Below are 18,056 nucleotides of genomic sequence, written 5' to 3'. Positions count from 1 at the left end.
TCAGATTACCACATTTCACAGGCTACAGTGCATTAGCTGGGCTGCAGTAACTGTCTGTGTATGCGTTCTTAGTTTGCAGCAAATGTAAATTTATATTTAAATCACTTTCTTGACATTTAAGATCGGTAACAGTACTTTGCAATTACCATGGGATAAGAGTGCATACATGACAGTTAGCTTAGGTGACCTGTAGCAACCTGTTAAGTGCATTTACTTATTTGCAGAAAAGAAAGAGGGAGAGTAATGAACTGAAATGCTGTGATGAAGAAAACTCATTGTCTCATCATGACTTTGATATTAAATTCAGCCACAGCTGTGCCAGGGCACAGCATCCCAGTGAACCTCCATCTCCCGAAAGTGCTCTGCTCATCACATCCCTCCTGATCCATTAATTTCAGTATGCGCGACAGAAAAGTCCCAAGTTGCTGAGACAAAAGGTCCCATGTATGGTGGGAAGCAATGAGCAATCCTTTCTTCCCCCATGTGGTATCTTGCAATCAAAGAAGATTTCATGGCAGCACTGTCTGGAGACCCCTGTGCAGGGCAGGGGCTGCTACTGCCCTGCATCACCTTCCCCAGGGCAGCGCGGGACAGAGCAGCAGTGGCTCCAGGGTTCGAGTCCTAGGGTTACATTCCCATGTAAGGTAGCTTTCAGTGGAAAGAGGAACCCAGCTCTTGAAATCCTATATCACCCCCCACGTTCAGTGCACAGCTGCCCTTGTGTCTTTATTAAGAGCCCCTCTCTATTCTACAATTCTAATGTTTCTCTTGCCTCCCCATTTTAACCCTGAAACACTCCCCTCTTAGAGACCATGTTCAATTAATGTCTAATCTCCATGACTCTCAGCCAGGAGGCGGATCAGTTACTGCCACCAATAATGACTCCATTTACAGAGCTCTTTCAGCAGACGCAATGTGATCCTAAGCCCATGGCTTTCCCAGTCCATTCACAAACTTCTTTAGACATCCCCTCTCATTAAAGAGTCACTCCCGTCTTCTCCTGCCCCACCTTTGCCAAGCACTATAGAAGAGATGCTTACACCGTATGGAATTTCTCCTACACAATGGCCAGTGATCAGACAGCTTTAGGGAGCACATCCCTTTTCTGCCAGCTGCAAGGTTTTGTTAAGAGGATGGCAGCAATCTGGAGCGTTATGGCAAAACCAGAAGTTCAGGGCACCTGCCGGCCTGACTGGAGCTCGTGCACTGAGCCCCAAATGTGCGGTAAGGTAAGGAAAAACTAAGAAAAGCGACACCAGTTAAAATCTGCTTGCTAAAGAAATGGGGGGAAATGAGAGATTTCCAGATACAGTCACAGTAGGGAAAGGCATCCAGCTACAGCAGGAACCCATGGTTTTAAAAGTATAATAAATGACAAGCTAGAGAGGGAGACAGCAGATGGGATTTTGCCATCCCTGCTGTAAGAGAAGTGGGGTTTGGCTGGAGGTAAGGTCATCACAAGAGATACAGCTGACCTAGCAGAGGGAAGTAGGGTGGCCCAGAACGCCACCAGATTCTTGTTCAATTTCCCTCCCAGCTTGAAATCATCCAGGAATCGTTACAGAGCAGCGGGCACAGAGGAAGGGACGGTGAAATCCCTGTGCTGGCTGTGCAGCAGATCTGCCAGCTGAACCCGCCGCCTTGCACGTCCAAACAAATTACGCAGCAAGAAGTAGTGCAGCAAACAGATTTCTTCTGGATTTTAGACAAGTCCATGACACAGCAGCCAAAGCTCAGCAGAAAGGTGTTACCCAAATTATTGATTTATTGGTGATAAACAGCCCGAGTGCAGATGGGACCGAAGGATGAGGAGCGGCTGTGCTGTGCCAGCCTAAAGAGACGCGATGGGCACAGCCCTTGCTCTTGTGTCTTCACTGCTTCTAGTTTTAATTTAGCTTAAATGTTAATTGTCCAAGTCAATGAATTTACATATTTCTGCGGTTCTGGCCATCTATATTTGGCAGCTTGTCATGACTGAAAATTCTTCTGACCTTTACTATCAAATAGACCTTGGATCCTGGGAAATCAGAGAGCAAATTATGTTCATCCAAAACATTTTCACCCCAGAGGAGCAATGAAAGATCCTGCTAGCCAGCCTCCTCCCCGAAAGGCAACGCTCTTAGTTGTGAAGTGAACAGAATTAATTCCGGGTAAATATTAGCGCTGGGTAAATGGTAAAAAGTGCAGCGGGTACTTTTTCAGGTTCAAAAATATAACTTTGATTTGACTGGATTGTTTAGCAAACACCATTTATTGCTTTGCAGTTTTAGAAGCTATTATGAAAAATTCTCTGCCCAAGAACTTAGGACCAGTACGAGCCTCTAGAAAAACGCACTAAGAGCACACCCACCAATCTCCTCGGCATAACTCGTGTCATCCCACCTGATGTAGGGTGAACAAAGGTCTTTCAAAGCAATGGTGTCACTTTTTTTGATGGAAGGCATGGCTTGAATTTGCTAGAAAGGAGACCTTTTCACACGTTTTGTCAAATTTTTCTGTATTTTTCAAAAAAAAGATTCAGGTTCTCATTGAAAAAGTCAAGAACTCAGGAGCGTGAGGTTTTTGCAAATACCAAACCTTTGTTCATGTTTTCTGGATTTTTCACCATAGTTTTCCTTTACTCCAAAATGTTAATTGGGAAAAACCAAAGCAAAGATGCCCTTTCCGATGGGACCTGGGGAGTAATGGCAATCACAGAGACCCACAGGGACCCTGAAGCCACCACCTCCCAGCTCACCCCAGCACCCCTGCTTCTCCGGGAGCTGGAGTAGGGAGGGATGCTGACAGGGGAGTCCACAGGCCCAGAAAGTGCTCCAGCAGCTTTATCTGCAGCAGACCCCATCCTGGTTTGCTCCCAGCACATCTGCTGCAGCAGCTCTGAGGAGCCACCCCGGTGCTGATGCGCGGCACAACGATGGTGCAGCTCAGCACACGCCACACATAGGGTGTCTGTCACACTCCCCTCTGCTGTTGCCTACCTTGCTGAGTTAGTTATAAAATTATCTTCACATTTGGGGGCAAAAATAAATATTTAATTGTGGTAATGGCCGTAATTTGCATTCAAATGTTTTTCAGAGCAAGAATTCCTCACTAAATGACAACAAAGGCTTTTGAGAATGATGAACTTATTTGAGAACATTGCTTTATATGCTGCTGAACGTCATCACCAGAAAAAATGGCTAAATTTAGCAAATTAAAAAAAAAATAAACAAAAAAAGAAAAAAATCTATTTTCCCAGCTGTAATAAATATAGCAGGTAGTAAAAAGGAGCATGCTTCAGCTGTAAGTGGGGTATTGTTATTTGATATGTGGGAGAAAAAACAGAAAGCTAATAAGACATTTTTATACATAAAAAAATCACATAATCCTGGTGCATTATACATGTTGTACTTATTCATGGTCTATCCATGGGCAGATATTTATTATTATACACAGCTATCTGTTACATGAGGAGATGCAGATCTGAGCTTTCATACAGAGAATCTTCGGGTATCTCCTTTACCTAGAGAGCATTTGGGTGTTATTTATCCCAGACATAAATACGATTCTTTCCTCTGGCAGGGCTATTTCATGTCACCGCTCCTGCCGTGACCCCACCAGACCTTGTGCTCCTCAGCTCTGCCCTGGGCACAGCAGAGGCGAGCCGAGCTCTGCCCATGGATCCCAGTCTGAGCATCTCCCCTCTGCCATGGCTGAAATTCAGACTTTGTGTCCTTACCCTTTGTTCCGTAGGCCGGGGGAAATGTCTGCTAATGAACTGTAACCAGGGGTTACACCACATGCTCAGGTGTTGTTTGCCTACGTGTGGTCCAGCTGCCTGGAGCGATTCCCAGTGCTGGGAAGGCCACGCCAACCCGTGCCCACACGTCTCTTCCAGCAGGGATGCAGGAGCCTGTGCTGGCTTCCCCCACTGCTGGCAATGAGGGTGTGCGGATGGAAAGATGCTTCTCTAATACCCTGAAATTTTGTCTCCCGTTTTTCTTTTATAGGCAGTGACTTATCTATCTGAGCACTATTCAAAGCAACAAAAAGAGCACATCCTTTTAGTTTTGCCAGCTTTCTGAGTTGGTTTATTTTTTTTTTTGTGCAATTCCCTTTCAGTCCTGAACACTGGTTGCTGTATGTCTGCCCAGTCTGCTCTTATGTGGAGATAATCCCATGACTTGATTTTCAAGTACATTTAGTGTCTAGACAGGGCATTGCAATCCTTTGTCCTTCCCTCCCGGTTCCCTTATTGATTTCAATAGCCCTTCAGGCACAGGGCACTTTCTAAATTCAAAAATTGCTAGCGCTGCAGGCGTCCCCACACCATGTCCACCCCACCGTCATTTCAGAGTCTCCGTGCCATCGTTTTGCCAGACTTTCTACTCACTCTTCTCATAAATACCCAGGGGGGGGGAAAAATATCCGTGGTGGATATGGCAATTATAAATGAGGAGGAAAAAGAGACCCTAAGAGCTGTCGCCCTAGCCCGGGAGCACTCCAGCTGCAGGAGGGCTTGCAGCAGCCCCTCAGACAGGCTGCAGCACCTCCAAGAGGTTCAAAACTCTGGCCGTGTCCTGGATCTCACCGGATCTCACTGGTCCCCAGGCAGGCACCCAGCCCAGCACAGGGATCAGCACCCCTGTGAGATCCAGCATGTTCTTCTCTCTACATCCATATATCAGGACAACCCAATTAAGTCATTTACAGTGAGGACCTGGAGATGGCAGCAACATATAATCACAAACATAAGCAGTTTTTACATGGTAATTATATATTCTATTTTTTTATCAGTGCAACACAGACAGAAGATTATTTTATGCTTGATATCATTCTAATTTTTGATCCATTTTCCCCCCAACTTAAAAAGGATTAAGATTGGGCTTCTGGTAATAATTTTGGGTATGCCAACTTCATAAGTACTAGGCAGCATTGTATTAAACTGATTATTAGCTACTTTTGCTTATTGTTAACACCGTTTCTCTTCTTTGGGCTAACATCTGAAATGTATGAAACCAGATGGTTTGAACGGTCAAGCCGAAAGGCCGGAATATTTTTTAAGTCTGTTTTAAAATAAAACATACTACTGCTTTAAACTCCATCTGATAAAACAGACTCCAGTAGATCGGCAAGGAGAGAGGAAACACCGCGCCTGGCTTTGATCATTTTCAAAAGGAATTGGCACGTGTGATTTTCTAGAAGATGAAGGCACCAGGTGAAACTATTTCATATCCCAAGACCTTTTCTCTGCTGAAACTAACATCTGCTTCTCGTTTTGCTTGGGTTTGAAGAGCAGTCTGCCTGACCTCCCCGTTTACATCAATAATTGGTTCATATCAGTGGCTGGGCAAAAGGCAGAGGCCATCGCTGAGGCTGCTCAGGCCGGGCTGTGGCTGGCTGCGAAGGTGCGGAGTGGGTAGAACGGAGAGGAGGATGGAGAGGAGCTGCTCCTCCGTCCTACAAGGGATGGGCAGGCAGGGGATCCACGCCGGCTGTCCTGATGGCACGGGGGGCCAGCCCCTGGCGAGGTCTGCAGAGGGACACCCTGGCGGGCAGTGTTCCATGGGAATGGGGCACCCTAGGGAAGGTGGCTCTTCCCAGGAGGAGGCTTGTCTGCTGCTCTCGGCTATGTGCCGGCCCCAGGCTGGGAAATGCGACTGCTTCCAGCTGCTCCTTCTCCCCAGGGACCCCAGTGCGAAGGCAGGGTAAGGGGAGAGGTGGCCCTGGGGTGCGGGGGGACCCTGGCACTGGTGGCAGTGCAACTCGGGCAGGCAGGTGGTAACAAAGGGTGTTTCACTCTCCTGTTCCTCAAAAGCCTTCTCCTCTCTCCTGGTTTTTTTCTTCCTCCACAACATTCATCCCCGCACACGTGGAATGATTCACTGGTTTTCCACCACACAGCAGTGTCCATAGAAACGGGCGGGTGGAAATGGAAACGACTTCTCAGCGGGGCAGCGGCAGAGCCCCCCACGCCGTCACCCCGCGGGGGCAGCCCACAGTCGCACACGCCCTCCCAATCCCACGGGACACGTAGTGCCAGGGCAACGCAGCCCCACCTCTCCAGCAGTGCCAGGGGGGGACAGGCATGAGATGCTGCTCCAGGACGTGGGGACCATCCTCAGCCCGCACAGCCGAGGCGTGTCCGGCGCGGGAGCAGCAGCGTGCAGCCTTGCTCGCTCACCTCCCTGGCCCTGCTCGTTAGCGCGAGCAACCCTACCACAAGGACGCGTAGGACAAACCCAAACCCCAATTAGTACAGAAGGCTCTTGGGCGAAAACAAGTGGCCGAAGCCCTCCCTGTCCCTGCCGGTGGCATGGCTGTGCCATACCACCCACCCACGGCAGCACCACTGAGGCGTCTGCGTGAAATCAGGCTATCGTCAAAGACAACATTAATTATAACTAGTTCCCTAATAGCTGAAAATAACTAATGTAATTCTCTGTGTTTGGCGCCAGTAGGGAACAAGTCCAGAGTAAATGAGCTCATGGTTAGGAATCAAAGATTAACAGACTATCTAGGAGTAATTTCTTCTCCACATGAATTAGCAAATCGTAGGTAATTATTGTGGACAATGCTAGGCAGGTTCATTTTACTAGGTCAGTTAAGAATAGCCTAGGATAATTAAATTGTCTCTAGAGTCAGTAACAATGCTGGAGTTAGAAAAGGCCATTTTCCCTTTGCTGTTCATCTTCTGGGTAAATCATATTTGCCCTTAGCGTTGCCCTCTGGGGAAGATCTGTGCTTCTAGGTGCGTTTGTTTATTTATTTATTTGTTTGGCCTAAACTCTATTTTGGGGTGGTTGGACCCGGCGCTGCAGCCAGGCTGGTCCCCAAGCAGGGCTCCCAGTCACCAGCCCCTGCCGCGGGCCCTACTCTTGTGGCCATCCTCGCTGGGTCCCGGCCACCGGGCAACAACCTGGGGCTTGCCTTGCATGGAGGGCTGGGCAGGGAGGTGACAGCAGTCCCTCCTGGCGTGACAAGTGCTGAAGTCGGTGATGTGCTTGCCTGGTTTCGGCAGCCTGGCACATGATGTTGGGGGAGATGCAGCACCCTTCACCTGCTCCCCTCGCCCACTCTGTGAGCCCCCCGCATGCACAGAAGGGCAGGATTTGGCCCAGCGGCACTTTGCTTTTTTCCTTTCCTTGCAGATAGGCAGTGGGAAAAATTGTTTTCAAAACACCTGCATGAAAGGTTTGTGTCACTGGCCACTCACTCACGCGCCAGCACCTGCCTGAAAGAAATAATCTCAATGTCCCTTGGGAACTGATGCTTGGGGTGGAATAGTGAGAGCTTGGGAGGCTCCTTTCTACATTATTTTCTCTGGACATTACCTGGCTGCGGGATGCAAGTCTACCTCTCCTAGTGCTTGACGCTGACTGGAAAAAGGATGCAGCATCATTAAAAATAGAAGCATGAAAGATTATTTACATTTCAAGAATAGCTAAGGTCTTTAAAGAAACTTCCATCATCCTTTAAAGGCTCTTAGTCAAACGCTGTTCATTATTAATGCCTGTTGGCTTTATTTAGCCTATGACTACAATTATATATTTATGAGGTAATCAGCAATTGGAAATTTCCCTGTAATGGTAACTGGAGCTTGGCATCCAAATAAAATGAACACCATTAAGAAAGTATTGCGGTCATTGGGGTGGATCAAGTGTGCTAATAGCCCAACTAACAGCAATTAAGTCAATTAACCATTCAGACATATGCTGCTCAATTTCCCTGCTTAAACAGCCCAGTGCATCTGCGAAATTTGTGGAACTTATTTATGGTGTAAGCGGCTGCTAGTCATTATTAACCAGGGGAAACAGTGAAAATAAGGGAGGCTTGTAAAAAATTAACTACTGCAGCAAAAAGATCTGCTAATTGCCAGTTCCCCTCCCTGTGGGGGAAGGTTTCGTTTTCCAGAGTATTTATTTATTGTCTTTTGAATGTCACTATGAGCATGTCATGGACTTGCGTGTCCAGGTGGATGGGCCATGTAACGGTGACTGACGCTGGAGGCTCCTCGGGCGTGCAGGGCTGCTCAGGACGGGCTCTCGGTTGGGATCGGTGCTGGGTGTTTTGTCTGTCTGTCCTGTGGGGCTGTGTTGGGGTGGGAGGCTGCCCACGGGGACCGCACTGGGGTGTCAGGGAGGAGCCGGGGGCTCAGGCTTGGGGGGGGGAAATGTATAACAGCGACAAAGGGGGAGACGCTGAGCAGCCCCTCAGAGCCACACGCTCACAGCTCCCCAGACACTGGGGACATCCTGGGACTGAGCACCCAGTGCCCAGCGAAGGGTCCTTCCTCCTCCTTCTCCTCTTCCTCCTCCTGTGTCTGTGAGGCTGACCCTCCCCAAGACTCGTGCTGGCGGACCCAGCAGCCCTTTCCGCAGCAGCTGTGGGTCCCAGAAGGCCCCAGGCTGGAGACACCAGCCCTGAAGCAGCTGGCATTTCCATCACCCACCTTCACCTCCAGAGCACTGGGGGACTTGTTGACATAAAGCACCTCTCCTCTTCCTTTCCCTGTTTCAGTTTCTTGCCATCTGTCCAAATGAGGATGTTCCAAAGTTTTGTTAAGTGCCTGTTTTAATGAACCCCATTAAAGTTAACCTAGCCATATAAGATACAGGAGAAATCTACCATAAATATAGGTAAATAGAGATTGTAAAGATAAATAACAATACTGGTGTGTGAGAAGTGATAATGTACTCTATTTACTGCAGGCCCATAAAAGGCCAGTAAAAGATACTGCACCTTTAATGACTTACTTTCTCCATGGCAGCCAGCACTCACAGTTAGCAAGCTAAGGATGCAGTGACACAAAAAGCTTACAGATAATTAAATATTGATTTTTGTTTTCTAATCCTATATAAAAATTGTCCTGGGTCTCCCAATGGTAGTTTCATCTCACTAGGACACAGGGAGGGCTATTAACCCTATTTGGTTTCAAGCTGTTGTAGAACAAATAAACAGGGAGCCTTGGAAAAGCGAGGCAGAGGCTCTCCGGGCGCGAGCCAGCTGCCAGTCCTCCGCCTGCCCCAGCCATGGGTCCTGCCAAGAGCCTCGCGCCTAGGAAGGCAGCCAACGGCAGCAGCCTTGTGATTACAGCCACAGCTTTTTCAGTAAGGGTTGCAGCATTTTCGCCTGCACGTGTGGTTCACGCGACGCAGGGAGCCTTGCAGCATCCGTGCAGACACAAGAGCCCTGGGCTTTTGGCACGCACGCTCAAAGCAGCCGAGTAAAGCGGGGGCCTCCGGCGCATCGTCCCCTGCTCCTGGAGCACTCCCGTGAAAGAGGGGCAATCAGTGCACGGTCCCCTAAGCACGGCTACATCGCTGGTACCCGCTTTTTTCACTGTATCACATCTCTCCCTCTGCAGAGGTAACCAGAGAGCAGTGTCACATCGCAAGCAGGGTGAAAAGTGCTGCCTTGCCAAGCAGGACCCACTCGAAGGGTCTGGAGGCTGCAAAGCAACACCCCCACACAGAGACTGGCTGGGGCAGGGGATGATGGGGATGCTCCGGAGCACAATCTGTCAGAAATAGTCCACCCCGGGGACCTCACTGGGGGAGGCAGTCCTTCAGGGCTGTGGGAGCAGAGGAGTTTCTGTTGTTCAAGAGTTTTTCAACTGACACTCCGTGGGTTGGAAAATAGGGGATCGCAGAGCTAATGCAATCCACTGATCTAGACGGAGTGCCCTCAGAGGGAGGTCTGTGGTGTGGGCTGGAACTTCTACTGAAAGTAAAGGTGAGTGTGGGAAACCTCCCACAAACACATGGTCAGACCAGCCTCTGAGCACATGGTCCAAGCACCTGGTCTCTCCAGTCAACCTATTTGCTCTTCTGAGGTGCTACTCTTCTCACACTGCCCCTAAATCCGTCCTGTCCCCAACACGTTTAGATCATCCTGCCAGATTTCTCCTGGAAAATGATATTTTGATCTCATGCAGAATGCATGCAAAACCTCAACACTCTTTCACAAAGTTGAATTTTTGCTCGGGCGTATGGGAGAGCGTGGCAGGCGGCGGTTCCTTGTGAGAAGGGGATGGCTGGAGGAACGAAGGAGCAGGGGAGGAGGGACCAGGCGGACAAAGCCTGGAGCAGAGGCTGAGGGTGCAGCTATCAGGGCCAGGGCAGGAGGGAGCAAGGATCTCAAATGGCCTCCTTGCTATATTGGGGGCAAGACGCAGGTTTGGCTCAGCCTGGCTCTATGGCAGAGTCATGGTGTCGGGGTTGATGGGGGGATTTTGCACCCACTCTGACAGCCCAGCCTGATCGTAACTGGCGTGTCAGGGAGGGAGGGGGCGACCCGGCATGCCTGCCAGAGCACACGGGCATGTTGCTCCACAACAAGAAGAAAGGTATTAAAATAATAACCTCTAAGTCTGCCACGCATGATGTTTTCTATCACTATTGGGAAAGCAATTGCCTCCAGCAAAGATCTATTTCCTCAGTTGCTCATTTACAAGCACGCTGTAAGTACTGTGTATACAGTATGAAATGGAATAAACCCCAACATTATACAATAGAGTCACTCATTCACAAAATGAAGCAAGGGGCCTCCTTTCCCAGTTATCTTTTCAAAAGCACCATGCAGCATAACTCACACTGTTTACAGACTTCAGGACGTGAGTAAATCACATTGCTTTACATAATTCCTGTCCTTTGGTAAATTGTGCCTCTTCTAAAAGAAGAGAACATCCACTCCCCTCACTTCTCCAATGCTGTATATAAATGAGGCCGTCGCTCGAACATGCTGGATGAGTCTGATCGTGGGGAAAACAGCAAAATATCTTCCTGAAAAACTGCATGCACCATTTGCTGAGAAATCTTAAATATTTTACTTGCAAAAGCCTGTAGACTCAATGTTTTCCATGCCAAGTGTAAGCAGTACACTGTGTACGCTAAACCCCTGCTCAGCCATGCAGAGAAGTTCAAGCAAAATAATGAATTGAAGTGCACCCTAACTTCATGCTGATCACAAACCTCCAAGGAAGGTGAGCCAAGGTCTGCAATTAACTCATTTAGGCATCTGCTGGAGGCTCACGCCTCGGCGCCTTCCCCCCTTAGGCCAGCCCTCCCAGCTCTGCTCCATCCCACCGCCTCCCTTCCCCACGTTCAGAGCCTCTGAAAAGCCTGCTTGTCCAGACAGCCCAAGGAAGGAGGGATGGGTAGAGCAGCGGCCCCTGTGAGATGCGTCTGAACCTGAGCAAATAACCACAAGATCTTTTGTGGTTGTCTGACTCCTTCTCTGCTCTTCCTCTGGGGGTTCATGACCTCATTTGCATGCTTTCTGGGCTAACCGCTAATCTCAGCTCACTCCTCTCCGTGTCTCCTCGAGGGGACCTCTCAGCACTCGCGGCCAAGTGAGGAGAACTGCCGGCAGCGCCGAGCGTGCTGCTTCGGCCCAGGCAGCTGTCCCGGGGGTATCGGCAGGGCTGGGAAGGGACAGCGACCCAAGCACCGCATCTGCCCCTGCCCTCAGGCACAGCTCCTGCCCGGCCCTGCCCCTCCGGTGCCCTCCCCATCTCTCCTCCTGCCACCCCACCCCACCCTTCCTCTCCTGGGGAACAGCACCTGCCCCAAATCAGGCAGCCCCAGTGTCCTGGAGAGAGAGAGGGCTCCCCAGGCACAGCTCCCTTTTGACTTTTGGGGGTATGAGTGTTTTGGGGAGGTCGTGAAAGTGTTTTTCTCATGAGGTGTGTGGGCATGCCAGGGAGCAAGGAGCCACTCAGCCTCCGCTGTCGCAGGGCAGCCAGTCTCTGGGAGAAGCAATGCAACCGAGCAATTCCCTCTGTGCTATCGTCCCTGCAGCACAACCTGAGGCCTCTCCGGCATCTTGGCTGAGGTTTTACTTGGGGAAACATGAGCAAGGGTGGCTGTGCTGGGCAAACACACCTACGGGTGCTCTTTGCCTCCAGACGGGACAAGGGGTGAGTCCGGTTTGGCTCCCTGGGCTCTGCGTTCCCAGCGATTGAGTGCCTGGAGCCTGCCTGCAAGACCAGTGAGGTGAAAACCCTCTTTCACCTATTGCAGCCTGTTCAGACATCCAGTGGCATGAAAAGCCTGAAGAGTGGGTGAGAGTAAAAGCAAGCGTGCCTGTGGTTACGACAGAGAGTTAACACGTTGGGTCAGCCGTTGGGTTTGATCCAGGACACCCTGTGGAGACGTGGGCTGTGGAGGGGCTGTGAGGAGCAGGAGGTTTCAGGGGAGAGCCGAGACAACAGCGTGAGGCTGTTCGGGAACAGGTCTCCTGCGCCCAGAGCAGCGACAGAGAGCGCTTGATCCCCTCTGCACTGCAAAGGATGCAGAGGTGACCAGCGCAGCCCCCATAGCCACTGCCCTGGGGACATCATGCCTCCCAGCACAGTGGCATGACCAGAGCATCTCACCCATTGTCTGTGACACCGGGATCCTGCGGCACAACGACTGCTGCCTCCCTCCCTCCTTCCCCTTCGCCCTGCCCAGCAGTCCCCCCACGGGAACTGCAGACCCGCTGCAGCTCAGGTTTCCATCGGATGAGGACACTGGGGACTCCCCGAGCCCACTGCTGCCCATGGCCCCAGCACACCAACCTGCACTGGGGTCTCCTGGGGAGGCAGGTCCCACCAGCCCCCCAGCTAGTGGGGCAGGGGAGCCAGGCTGCTGACCGTGTCCCCTAGAACGTCACCAGCATGAAACCCAGTGATAGTACAGGGCATCTGCACCCTCCGCCTTCTCTGTGCAGCAAAACCATCCCATCCTAATGCCAGGGCTACTGCCAATGTGGCCCTTTGCCCTAAGAATGGTTTTGTACTGGTTTGTGGGTAACCTGGCAGCCTAGATGTTGGGGGGACCTTTCAGACGCAGCCACCCAGCAGCCGCTGATTGAGACTCAAAAGAAATTCTTTGAGGGCAGCAAGATGTCAGGCCAAAGCAGGAACAGCAGCAGGTTTGAGACTACAGACGCGTTAGTCAGAGCTGATGAATGCTGGCTTGTCAAGTCTTCCCATTTCAGTCCCTGGATTGCCTTTAAAGTTTGCCAAGTCACTTTTCAGCATTTGTGTGGGCAGAAGGAGACGTGCAATTAAGCTGCAATTGCTGCACCAAAGCCGAATACTTTCAAGTTTGTTATTTCCTCAAAAATGACAAAACGCTGGTATCAAGTCAAGGAACAGGACGGGAGCTCCTGCTGCAAAACTGTAGTCGGCACGGTGCTGCGTTTGTCCAAAGCTGGATTCTGCTTTAGCTGAAGGATGAAGACACGTACATCAAAAGCTACATTAGCATTTGAGAAGCAGGCTGGAAAATCAACAACCCTAATCAAACCCCACTTCTGAGCACAGGTGACTTGCAGGCAGTCAGCATGTCTGTCTGCAGCAGTCATCATAGCCTGCAGAGACATGGAGCTTGTGCAACACCCCAAAGGCAGCTGAAGGTGTGTGGCACTGGTGCAGAGGAGTGAGGGCTGTGATGTGGTAGCCGGAGCGTTGCCCTCAGCCCAGCGTTCGGAGGTGGCCATGCTCACAGAGACCCACCTAAGCCCGGCCACGGTGCACGGCTCCCTCCATCCCTGGCTGCTGGGAGAGCGGCTCGGTGGGCACGGGGCCAGCCCCAACGCGGGCACCGCTCCCAGCACACGGCTCCTCCGGGCTCTGCAGCCTGAGGCGTCCCTGGGGCAGTCCCACAGCTCTCCCACTGCACCCAGCAGTGATGGTAGAAAGCCGCTGGCCAGTTGGAGAGGAAGGGCAGCGTTTGCTCTTAGCAAGGCACAGGGAAGGCCAGCCAGTGCCTCTGCCCTGGCTACGGCTTCTGCACATTAACCATAGTGCACACCATGGAAGGGGGGAGGCAGGCATATCCGCGCTGTCCCCTTCCTCCCACCCTCCATTCATGGTCCGTGGTGCTGCCATCCACTCGCCTGCAGTCCCCCTTGCAGGCTGCACCCAGCCATGTCCTTTCTCTTTGCTGCCTTTCCCCCTTTCCCTGTGATTCCCCGTTAATTGCTGTTGCTATCAAGAAAAAGACAAAGACGAGCGGGGATGCAGCGCGTGGCTGAGCTGGGATGACAGGTAGAAAGCAAGCCTGCAGACGTATCTCCCGCGCAGTACAGGACAGCAGAGAGCTGCAGTGCTGAGTGCGGGCTCTGTCTCGGCACAGCTGTGATCAGAGTTTTCCTGCGAGGCTTTGGCAGCCTTTTGAGCAGCCAAATAACTATTATTTCCCAAACATAAAAGGTTTTGTTTTGCGGATACCTTTTTCCACAAGGTTTCCTTTCAGTCGCTGCAGACGTGTCAGCGCAGTACCATGTGCTGAAAACCATCTTTCTTGGCCATAAACTATCCCAACTGCAGAATGAATCGATTTGGAGCCTGTTGGCTGCTAAACTGAATTAATTTCATCCTAAAGGGCCTCACTGAAATGCAGCAAATACCCTACCAAGAGACCCAGGGCTGGGCAACGGCTCTGTGAAGAGACCGCTCTGAAAACTCATCAGGCATATCGCGATAATCTCCGCCAGTCACCAAGCAACAGGGGACAAGAGTCACCCATTTGGTGCAAAGCTTTTCGGTAACATACTGCTTTTTAATCAACACTTAAACATGAAATGCTCTTTTCCGTCTAATGCCTCGGATGATTTCATAGCAACTCATCATGCCACTCGGTTTTAAAGCAGAGACCAACTTTTTCAGAAGGGAACGTTTACCCCAAATATGTGATTTAATTGAACAGTCATTTTCTGCCTCCTTTTCGCTGACTGCAGAAAGCTGCATTTGAACACGAGCTGCTCTCATGCCAGCTCAGCTTCTCTTCCTGCTGCAGAGAAGCAACAACTACAAAATAATCAATTAACTTGCATAAATAACCTAATGGTGGGATGGGACAAAAAGAAGATCTTAGGGTTTGGTAGTATATTCTAAGCATGTGCCTTGCTGCTGCTGCGATCACTGCACACCCGTGGGGGAAGCGAACTGCAGAACTGTCGCGAGTTCTGGAGACTGGGGAAGAAATTCAGATTAATCCCTGTGAGTGCTGGGTTTGACTGGAAACCCAGAGCTGGGTGCAGGCTTGGCCTTCGGACCCAAGTCTGCATCGTAGCTAAGCGGGACCTGTCCTTGTAAGAAAAAAAAGGGAAGTCCAGGAAGGAGTCAATTTACTCAGCAGGACAAGAGCGTCTGCCCCGGGATCACCGTTAATGGGTGCTGGCCCTGCACGCCAGTGCTGCGGGGCTCACCGTCACAGGGGGCTGACTGAGCAGGGCTCAGGCTCTCCGGTCAAAATGTCAAAGTTTGGTGAAGTCTGGGCTGGAGCGCCCAGCGCAGCCTACACCGGCCCGGGCAGCTCCCAGCGCTGCCCTCCTGCAGTGCACCCACAAGGCCAGTGCTGCCTGCGGGCTTTAAAACAGGCAACAGGGCATCATTATTATTTTAAATATTAATGGTGTACTAAATGCAAATCACATAAATGCTGTTTAAATAAATGGAGCCAAATTTATTTTCTTCTGTGCCATGGTTAACTAGGCCAGAACAATTACAACCAGACTGTGTATTTATGCCTGGTTTAAGACTGTTCTAATCCAGAACGGAGGAGTTAAAATCCACAGATTTACCTTGGCCTTATTAAGTAATGTGAAACAAAGCCTGCAAAACTCGCTGTCCTTGTGAACACTTAATGAAAACTGAAATATCCTTGGAGGCTGACTGAATTTGTGCTGTATCCTGGAGCCCAAATTCCTGGTCCGTCTTTCTGCAAAAGCTGTTTTTCCCAAAGCGGCGCTTTCTTCCGCACGCCTGCGCCTGCCAGGGCTGTCGGAGACGTGACTGGCACGGCGAGAGGCTGCTGGGGGCCCGAAGGCACACCACGCTGCCTGCAAATGTGTGTTCAGAATTTGGACCACTGCAGGCACATCTAGGTTCCACCGTCCCCTTTGAGTTCATTTCACTACTGCTAGTCAAAAATTGTAAATCCTGAAGCCATTTCTTTGGAAATGGCTGTTTTATGGGAACAAACTTTCCATGGCAACATGTGATTTTGACAAAGTTTAATTTCAAAAGAAATTGAAACAAAGTATTTCAATAATGCACCAATGTTCTTTTTAACATTTTCCAAATGTCACATTTTGATATCTCGCTTTCAAATATCTTTTCTTTAGAAATTTATACTATTTAAGAAAATTAAGGTGAGATTAGATTTCTTCCCAAATTGGCTGACTGAGTGCAACTTCTGTGGGAAACTCTACACTTGTGTGTGCAGCAGGTTGGGCAGCAGGACCCGATGGACCCCAGAAGGATCCATCCCCCTGTCCCAGCATCCTGGTCGGGCTCTGCCCTAGCCAAAGCTATTGGGATTGTAGAGATTCACAGCCTGGGATGTGCAGGGCAGATTGCTTGGACTGAAATCCCTTTTGACCTTGGAATACACAGACGGACAGAAAACCAAAACCATGAAGCTTTCCAATTGATGCAAATCAGACTAGAAGTGTCTTGAAGAAAATTTAGAAATGCAAGGTTTGCCTCCAGTTCAGAGGAGACATATTGCACAATTATAAACTTAATGCTGTCTTTTACTTCAAAGTAAAAATGTGAGAGAAGGAAGGAGAAAGGGAAAGCCTGTTAGTAGGTCACAGCCTGTTTGGGGGAACTGAATCCTAAAAATAAACAGAACACAAGGCTTGCAGGGCGATTCCGTTGGATTTGGACCTTGCACTGGCAAGCCTTTCCCCCGCAGCGGAGGGCCGTGCAGCACAGAGTCCTTACTGCCCTTTTGCCCAGTGGTGATACTGGAATGTATGGTGCAAAATCAAAGAATTAAGAAGGGAGGGAAGAGCTTCACTTTTCAGTCTCTGCTGAATGTGGAAAGGGATTTTCTGAGGGTCTCGGAGTATTTTACCTACAGGGCTGTGTAAAGCATCAAAAGCATGGATTATTGGAGATTTCCTCCTAACAGGCAGCAGAAAGGAGCTGTGGACACTGATTCCTGGGGGAGGGGGCCACAGCAATGCTTTGCAGCCTATTATTTTCAATTACAGTTTTCAGCAGAGTTGGAGAAGACAATGACAGGAGGAAAAAAAATGCTAAAAAATCACAGGCAGCAATAAATTTTCCCACAATGGTCTGAAGAACAAAATGCTTCCTAAGCAAGTTCAGCTAGAAGTATGTGTGCAAAAACCATATGGACAGTGGGAGTGTGTGGGTGTGCTTGTCAGAGGTGCCGAATGCCCACTCCTCCCCGGGTGCAATGCTCAGCACCTCCCAGCATCAGACTGGGAGAAGGCAGAACAGGGAGCCTGGGAGGGGTGGCTGTGTGTGTGGGTGCATGTGTGTGTGCATGCACGTGTGTGCACGTGTGTGCATGCTCTGCAGCAGGCGAGCGTGTGTGCACAGGAGTGTGTAGGTGTGTTGGGGAAGGAGTGTTTCTTTATCCAGAAGCCCACTAATTTGTCAAGAAGATGCTTCTTACATGTAGTGTTCATTGGTTGTCACAGATAAGTACGTACTTATTTCTGTAGTGGATCATGAAACTGTGGTGTGGGAGGGCACACTCCCTCGAGAGTAAGCATGTTTACCCTCTGGTTTTATTCAGAGCCCAGCTGCACTCTTCAGATGCATTTCTGCAGGACACTGAAATAATAGCACCACTAATTATACTGTTATAGGGTTATTTCACCATGATATTAATGCCCCAATGTACGCTATATATCTGCACAATGGCACCAGGCGTCTTAAAAGTCAGAGCGATCACAGGTCGTTGAGGAGGAGGTGCAGGAACGCGGCAGGCAGGGCACCGGCAGCGCTGCTGCCATGCGCCGAGCTGCCTGCGGTGTGGTGGGACCCTGGTGGGACTCTGCTGGGGGCAGGGGAGCGGGCTGGGAAGCCGCGGGTGCCATCAGGAGTAAATGAGCCCAGTGCAGCTGCTCTCCCTGGCGCTGGATGCAGAGCAGGATGACTCCCAGGACTCCCAGGCGGCAGAGCTCTCTGCCCCATGCTCCCCGGGAAGGGAGAGCAGCCAGGCTCCGGACACAGGCTCCACCAGTGCCTCTGCCAGCCCTGGCCCCAAACCCTCGGACAGTTGCACCCGGGAGCTGAGGGTTTGGCTCAGCGGGTGCATCCC

This window comes from Aquila chrysaetos, chromosome 9 (assembly GCF_900496995.4).
Source record: "Aquila chrysaetos chrysaetos chromosome 9, bAquChr1.4, whole genome shotgun sequence".
NCBI lineage: Eukaryota > Metazoa > Chordata > Aves > Accipitriformes > Accipitridae > Aquila > Aquila chrysaetos.
The sequence above is the reverse complement of the archived record's forward strand: the minus strand, read 5'-3'. Positions refer to the sequence as shown.